Genomic DNA, 8,799 nt, shown 5'->3' with positions numbered 1-8,799 from the left:
GAGGAAAAAAATTCAGGTTCAACTCACCAAAACCCCATATTTCTCCGACTCGTTCTACAACAATCACAAAACAGATTTGTTACAGCCAACATGCGGTGGTTTTATTTTCAGAGACCTCTGTGCCATGTTGAGGACAACATGGTAATTTATATAAAAGAAAATGCACTGTTAAATTAAAATAATTTATTTCTTTTAGGTTTTTATTGGATGTTTATTTTGGTTTTCTCTCAATTTAGACATTGCCCATTCCCACCCACTTTTTGAGTGTCCCCTGTCATACAACAGGCACTAAGCTAGCAGGATAAGGGCTAGTATGTCTTGCCCACTTTCATTCTTATGAGGTTTTCAGATGCCTTGGCGTTCCATCCTCCTTGGTCTCCCCTGCAGCGTTGCTGTGCCAGTGTGTTTTGCTTTCTAGTCTGTCCGTTCCCATGTCTTGTTCCTTTCAATATAGTTTGCACCTGTTCCTTGTTCAGTCTTGATTAGTTTGTGTAAATATACCTTCTGTTTTCCACTCATTCCGTGCCGACTATGATCTTGTTTACACACATTTCAAAGTGTTTTTGTTTCCTTGTTACTTGTTCAGAATTTATATTTTTCCAAGGTTTTAACATTTACCCAGTCTTGAATTATGTACATGAATTTGCTTTTAATTACCGTCTGTCTGTAGTCTGACCTACGACCTCTGATTCCTGGAGCATAAATTTAATGTTATGCACCTCCGTCTTGCCTCAACTTGCCACTGATTAAGCTGGTATTGTCTGGCATGATTAAAAAGGGTAAAGAAATGCTGTTCTCTCATTCAGACAGTGCGGCCAATCAGCTTCCAGCTTCTAAAAAGCTTGTGGAGTTGTGCAGTCTAACAACAGGGTGATCATTTTTCTGCTGCACTATTTGACCCTTTTGTGTTTTTAAGATGTATTTTAAATTAGCCAGCATGACATCCTAATTCCCTGTAAGTGATTGATTGGTTGGTGGATCGATTTGTTATAGCTGGTGACTTCTCTGTGTTTATATAAAAAGAACTAGCTTGAGTGCTTGCATTGAAAGTTTACATTGCATTGACATCTTTAGGAATTGTTCTACATTTCATAAACTAATCTTATGTTCAGTGTTTTTAATAATATCCCATATGAACAGTTCACTATTTGAACAATATTTTCTATTTAACAGCTTTTTGTATTTACATTTATTTATTTTCTTTACAATGGTGCAGACGATAGTGTTGGTGGAGCACTGTGCAAATACATAGATGGTAGTAGGTACAAAAATGGTCTGGTGTAACTGTGCATAAGTCAAAACCTCTTTCCAAAGACACTATTTTGTCATGCTGGCTCAGAAAGCAGTGATGTGGTGTCCTGGGTTTGGACCTAAGCTTCTGTTACTGTTTATCTGGAGTACAGCATGTATTCAGTAGGAATTTTTTGTACTCTTGTAGACCAACCAACACATCATTATGGCCAAAAGACTTTAACGTCTGTCTAAATAAATGCTTTAACTTTAGCAGTAAATGTCATTAAAGCTTTAAGGAGCCAATTTTGAGACATAGGCTTTTTTTACACCATAAAAATAAAGAATTTGGAATCTGAGATTATTGGTGCTATTTATCAGCAATTAAGTGTGCAGAACTAAATGGTGTTGACCCCCATTAATCGTTTTTCTCTAGAAAAGCTATTGATTGTTATTAAATGTATAACATTTAAAGTTTAGAAAATATTAATGAGATGAAGTCATGTAAAAAGTAAGAACTACAAGTAAAAAGCATTTAGAATTCCTGTATCAGTTGACTAAGACTTAAAGCAAAAATATTGCATCATGTTTTTGTACAAGTCAAGTACATTTAGTCAGTCAGCATTTCTGATTTTTAGTGTTGGTAAACATCATAAACGCTGACTAAATGTACTATCACTGTTGAATGTGTGAAGGCTGTTAAAGCAAGTGTCAAGAAAATAAACTTTGGTCATCTATCTATACAGACAGAGCTTCAGAAGTTCAGTTCTGTTACTGAATTGTTAGAAAATCAAGTAATCTTTTTGTACTTCCCATTAATCCTCTGAGAATCTGATGCAGTAATTTTAGTGCTTCCTGTAACACCACTTGACATAATTCATAAGCCTAATAACTAAAGCTAATAGTTCTGAAGTCAGATGCAAACTAGAAAGCACCTCAGTCAGAGAAATGCAAAGCAAATCCTCCAAACCACACTGAGGGATTTCTGTGTTTTCATACCAGTACCACACGCCTCTCATGTCATAGTCCACGATATGTGATTATGTAAATAGTAGTTTGAAGGCTTGTTTAAACAGTTGATGTACTGTTTAGTATGACGTGCTAAAACACAGACGGTTTCTGTTTAGTTTTTTTTAGGTGGGTCAAATATTGTCTGTACACTGTTCAAATGTAGGGACTATGATGAAGTGCTGCATTTGTCTTTCTTGAGTGAAAGGATGATGAGTATACAGTGTATATTTAGAAGTAAAATGTAAAACTGAACCCTAAGTATTATGGTCAGATCTATGGTTATGTTCTGTCATTGGGTCAATATTTACATTTTGATGCCCAAATTCATTGTCATTTAAAATGATTTAATATATACATTACTTTGTGTAAATGCATTTTAGGTATGTTTATTTTCCACCCCTTCACTCCCACTTCCCAAAAAAGAGAGCGCAGTTGTCTAACTATAAGGGGAAAATGGGCCATAACATAAAATAATGGCAAGTTATTTAATTTAAAATTTAATATGACAATCAACAGCACCATTCAAACATTCTCACTTTTAAAGTTTAAAAATTTTACTTTTAAAGCAGTTTTATAATTTGTTTTTGTATGTAACACAATAGACAGATTATTAGATATTAAAACCGAACCTTAAATATTTTAGTGGCACAGTGATGTTCAGTGATGCTTTCACAAATATATAAAAAAACTGTATATTGATTCGTTGTGCTGCTTCACTTGTACTGTAGGGTTTCAATCTTGGCCTTATGTATGATTTTTAATTTTAAAATAGATGTACAATATCTTATGTAGTGTTGGCATTCCACATTATTATTCTCACTTTTTCTTCCTGCTTATTATTTTTAACAATCTTATGTACCTCCATTAAACTGCTATGAGAGAAAATCAAGCCAAACATACTGTACGTAGATGTGGAGACCGTGGCTTTTACTGCACATTGACAGCCAGCAGAGGGCGATGGAGTACACGAGTCCTGTACTATACGTTTGTTTGTTTTTTAGTACTTTATGGACAGTTTTTACACTTTGGTTACATTCATGACAGGATAGGCAGTTCAAGTTTAATATCAATTACCGTCAGAGGCAATTTTGTATCTCCAATTTACCTAACTTGAAACTGTAGCTCCCAGAGGAAACCCACACAGACATGGGGAGAACATTCATACAGAAAGACCCGGACTGCTCCATGACTATGAATACTGGTCAGTTTATCACACAAATTTACCTTCACCCCCTTTGACCTTCCTGTTTTGTTCCTATTATTATATATTTACTAATACAGCATGTCAGTTCTTTGGCAAATGGGGGGGTTAATGGTCTATAATAATAATAAAGGAAATATGTATTTATATCTGTTGGCCAGTATCTGCATTTAAAATAAAATATTAGAAACTAGAAGTAATAAAATTGGCCTTTGCTTCAGAATGACAATAAAATTAGAAAGGCTTTACTTTATTCCTTAAGAACAGCCAATAAATCTTAACCTCATTTTGTTGTTTTTCTTTCTGCTTTTCCAGGAATCTCGTGTAGCTTTAAAAAGCAGCGTTGGCTGTTTTGGAATGTTGGACATTTGTTTTCTAATTCATGTGCTTGTGTTTTTGGCCTAAGTACAAACTCCAGTTATTTAATGATAATCTTGGTCAGGGTCACAACAGGTCCAGTTTTGCCAGGTAACACTGGGCGCAAGGCAGGCATACGCTACACAGGCCGCCAATCTATTGCATTGCTTTGGCCATCCAAAATATATATTAGTATAAATACAAATGTATTCATTTAAATAATTTTAAATAATTTTCAACACATGTTATTTCATAAATACAGGAATTACACATATATTTAAAGGTATCAAGTTTTTAACTTAACACCAGATAAATTGTGTAAATACCAGTTTGTACTGATTTTACAGATTTTACAGAATATGTTTCCCTTATTGGTTTAATAGGCACAGCTACACAGATAATCAAACAGACGGTGTATAAAACAGTACATAAAAAACCCTTCATTACAAGCATGGCTGCACAGGTGAGGTATTTCCAGCCAATTGTCATTTACCAGCATGTATCAGCTATTAAGGAGATTTGACAAATTGTATTTGGGATTTCAAATGGTGGATGTCTAAACTACTGATATAATGTAATGCTTGTCGGGGAATCGTATAAAAAGGCAGCATCTGTTTTACATGGAAAACCACCATCAGAAAAAAGGTTTGCAATGGTTGTAAGTCTGAGAGGGGATTGGCAGCAATTTACATTGTAGTTGGCAAATTTGCTAATTAAATTTAGCACTGATTGTTGTGTCTGTACATTTGTTGTTGAGACTGGATCATAAATATGAAACCCGGATTTCATACCAGGGCACAAAGATTTATAAGTTGGTGTAAGGAGCACAGAACTTGGACCCCTGAACAATGGAAACAGTGATGCAATCTAGCAAACTTTGTTTAATCTTTTTTCACATTGGAAAGGACTTTTATATTAAGGAAAAGAGAGAAAATGTCATTTCAACCCAGAGTGTCTGCTTAATACTGGGAAAATCATTTGATCCACTGGTTGTTTTGGATAGTCATATCAAATCCAGTGAATATAAGCCAGTTTTACAGCACTAGGTGTACCCTGTGGTACACATTTGTCCATGTTTTTTTCACATTTCCATATTTCAGGATAATAATGCCCAATATTAAAATATTTTTCATTTAACAGTGGTTTTATGAACATCAGGATAAAGTCATGTGTCTTCTATGGTCTCCCCAATCACTCGATGATGTGACAAGCATGAACTCATGAAATTTACTAAATAGATTACCTTTTATTTGTCAGTGTGAACGAGTGTATTGAAATTGCACAGTCCTGTCAATAAACACATGTGATTGCTTAGCTATTAACAATATCGCCGCTAAGAGGGAAGCCAGTGACATTTTCGGAGAAGACCAACAGACAACAGCTTGGCAGGCCAATAGACAGGCAGATGAAAAATTTGGTTGGAAAAGAAAGAGTGAGAAGTGTGAGGTAGTGTCTGTGAAAACCAAGCTGGCATTAGCGTGTGGCCTTTAGTATTTAGAGGATGCTGGCATGGTATTTGGGCATTTAATGTGGCACTCACACACCCAACCACCCCCAGCAATGATTTCCTTTATGAGGTGCCCACGATGTCATGGTAACCTTCTCGTCCTGCCTAGGCAAAAAAAAAAAAAAACAAGCAGCATTGTGCCAAGAAAATGCCTGGCAACTTTTTTTTGGATTAACCATGTTGCCCAGGAACCTTTGAAACTTAATAGCAGTGGGTACAGCAGAAGGGCCGGGATAGAGCATGTGAGGCTGAGAGAGAAAGAGAACAAAGTTGGGAATTGTAGTGTGTCATGTTTCGTTGCGCATATTTAGCTTTTAAGGGACAAAAACAGTGAAATGGAAAAATTGACCAGGCCTTGTGTGTGTGGCGGCTAGTTTGGTGACGTCCTACTTCTTCTTGACTTCTTAAATAATAAGATTTTTAAATATTTACACAAGACTATGAACGTTATTCAGTTTGAAGGCTTTACAATAGCATGTTTAACAGTGCATAATGAAGATTCATGAATAGGCAGTACTTACGGAATAGACATAGATTGACCACTGGGCTAGGTCCAGCCGCTTTAAGGTGTGCCAACTTTGTGCCAGCTAAAAATGTGTCCGAGCATATTTAAGATGGGTTTATTTGGTATGCTCTTTTCAATTTTTTATATAGAGCACACTGCCACGGTCTTCATGCTTTATTTTTCCACAAATAACAGGTCTTCAAAGGCTTGCACACACTCATACTCAAAATTTCAATACAAATATACAAACCTTAATTTCAGAAAGGTCAGGACAGTGTATAAAATGCTTATTAAAGCAAATTATTGTTTTAAAAATGATCTTCAACCTAGAAATATAAAAAAAAAAACAATATTTGATGTTTACCCGTTTACTGAGTATTAAAAGCACATTTTCCCATTATGCTAGTCTTCAGCTGTGCAACCATGCTTCAGAACTTGAAAAAAGGCCTAAAATGCAGGCAGTCCAGTCTAGCATCTGCGTTCTCTGATCAGCCAAACATGCTGTTGCATTGGCATCAGCATTTTAAAATGAGACATGAGCATATGAAAGTGCCCATAGGGAAGAAAATGTTCCAACATGTGTTCATATCTTGTTAAAAAGTTATTTATATATTATTTAAATTAAAGGTGCCCTAGAAGTAAACAGTAACCTTTAATGAAACCCTGGCTTTAAGATTTTATTCTTGTAAATGAGATATTTAACAAGTATGCTGGCATTGTTGGGTAGTATTCGTACTTCACAGCTCCTAAGCTTGTCCTAAGTTTGATCCTGTGATGGAAAAAAAAACACCTAATGAATTACCTCAGAAACTGAATTATGAGTAGAAAAGAGTTTTATTCTTGTCTACAGAGAAGGATTACACTGACAGGCTTACATACAAACTCGATGAATGTGATATATATGTGAAAATAATCACCTGTTATACTCCCATCACTGACCTTGAATTTTTTTTTATTAATTATTATTGCATAATTATGTGTTAATAACCAATAAAAATGAAATAATGAGAAAACTAAAAAACAAATTTAGAAATTGCATGTTTGGCAATTTTCAATTTTTGTTGTACTAAAACAACATCAAAATGAGCCCAGTTTAAAACTGACAGATTTGGCCAGTTATTGAAACAGTAATTATAGTTGACAACTTCTGGCCATTTGCCTCTTTTTTAATTTAGCACTTTACTTGAGTTTCTAATAATTAAAAAAATTAATTTTGAAATAGAAAATGCCAGTTTTATAACGAGGTCTGTGGTAGCTGGTGAACGTGCCCCGGGTTCCCAGCGAAACAGACGTTACAGAGCTCAGCAAACAAAGGGTTCTTATACCAGACCTCCCAATTAGTGCTGATCACCCACAGCTGTGGGGCTGGCTATTTAAGCCAGCTCTACACAGCAGTGGGTGTCGCACCTTTGTTTGTTTTGTGGTCTCTTGTGGCAGCTCGTCCACACTGTTGTTTAGCTATAGGTGGTAGCCCTGGTGGCGCTAGGCCATTAGGGTAAGTAAAACCGCAAGGTTTGAGGTATGAGGGTTTTCTTTCGTCCTCTTAGAAATAGTGTGGTGCGACGCCGCGCAGTCCTCGAACTGCTGTTTGTTTCAGCGCTAGCTTTAGCTTAGCGGTCTCACTCAGTGCTCTAGTAGCGCTGGTTATATCCTAGGCATCAGTGCCTTCAGTCAAACAGAACATTGGATTCTCCAACCGCTGGGTGGCGACTCCGGAAAGTACTCGGTAGTCACGCCAACATCCCCGGTTCGAATCCACACTCTCTACAGCTGCCCAGCTCTCGTGCAGTTGCTGGGCAGACTCCTTATCGCTGTCTCTTTAAAACGCTAACATTAGCATTAGCGGCTTTCACTCCGCGCTGTTTTAGCGTTGGTGGTAATTTCGGCATCAGTGCCTTTAGTTAAACGGAACATTGGATTCTGTAACCGCTGGGTGGCAACTCCGGAAAGTAATCGGCAGTCACGCCAGCATCCCCGGTTCGAATCCACGCCTTACCGTTGTGTAACCTTTCTCTTTTGTTTTTCTCCTTTTCAGATCGGTGTTTGTCAGCTTCCGTCGGAGTTTCCGATTGGGTTTTGTTTTATTTTATGTTAGCTGTTTACCTTTTCTGTTGTCCTTATTAATTAAATAAAATATCTTTTTATAATTTTACTTCTGCATTTGTGTCCCTTTCTTCCCACGTGACAGAAAGGTGCGACCATACCATGGACGCAGCAGAAGTTCCACCCCTTACGGACGTTCTACGTCATCAAGGGGTAGCGTTAGGCAGGCACGAGGTGGCCCTAAACGAGTTGGCGCAGCGGGTAGCTGCGCTCACCCTGCAGTCGCCAATTCTTAGGTCCGGTCCTGAACCCCCTGCCCACTCTCCTACCCACTCCGGAGGGTGCGGAAACCGCGACACCCCTATTTCGCCTCCCGAAAGGTATTCGGGAGAGGCTAAGAGGTGCCGTGGCTTCCTCCTCCAGTGTGCCCTTGCGTTTGAGCTGCAACCCTCTCGCTACCCTACGGAGCGATCGAAGGTTGCATACATAATTTCCCTGCTGACTGGCCGAGCTTTAGAATGGGCTACTGCCCTCTGGGAGCAAAATGCTCCAGAATGCTCTTCGGAAAGCTCCTTTAAGGAAGCTATAAAGGAGACCTTTTTTCACCCTTCGGGTGGCCGTGAGGTAGGCCCTCGTCTACTCGAGCTTACCCAAGGTGCTCGGTCAGTAGCCGATTATGTAATCGAGTTTCGAACGCTCGCGGCTGAGTGTGGTTGGGACGAGGGGGCCCTTACTGCCATATTCCATCGTGGTTTGTCTGGTAAGGTGAAGGACGAGCTAGCCACCAGGGACCCTCCTACCACTCTTAAGGACTTCTATGTCCTGGCCAACGCCATAGACACCCGCCTTCGCCAGCGAGCCCGGGAACGGGGCACCTGTTCCCCGTTCACCCGCTCGCAGGTCTCTCCCAATTCTCCTCCGCCTGTCCTGGATCCTGAGCCCATG

The sequence above is a fragment of the Trichomycterus rosablanca genome, chromosome 22 (genome assembly GCF_030014385.1).
Source record: "Trichomycterus rosablanca isolate fTriRos1 chromosome 22, fTriRos1.hap1, whole genome shotgun sequence".
NCBI lineage: Eukaryota > Metazoa > Chordata > Actinopteri > Siluriformes > Trichomycteridae > Trichomycterus > Trichomycterus rosablanca.
Note: the sequence above shows the minus strand (reverse complement) of the source record.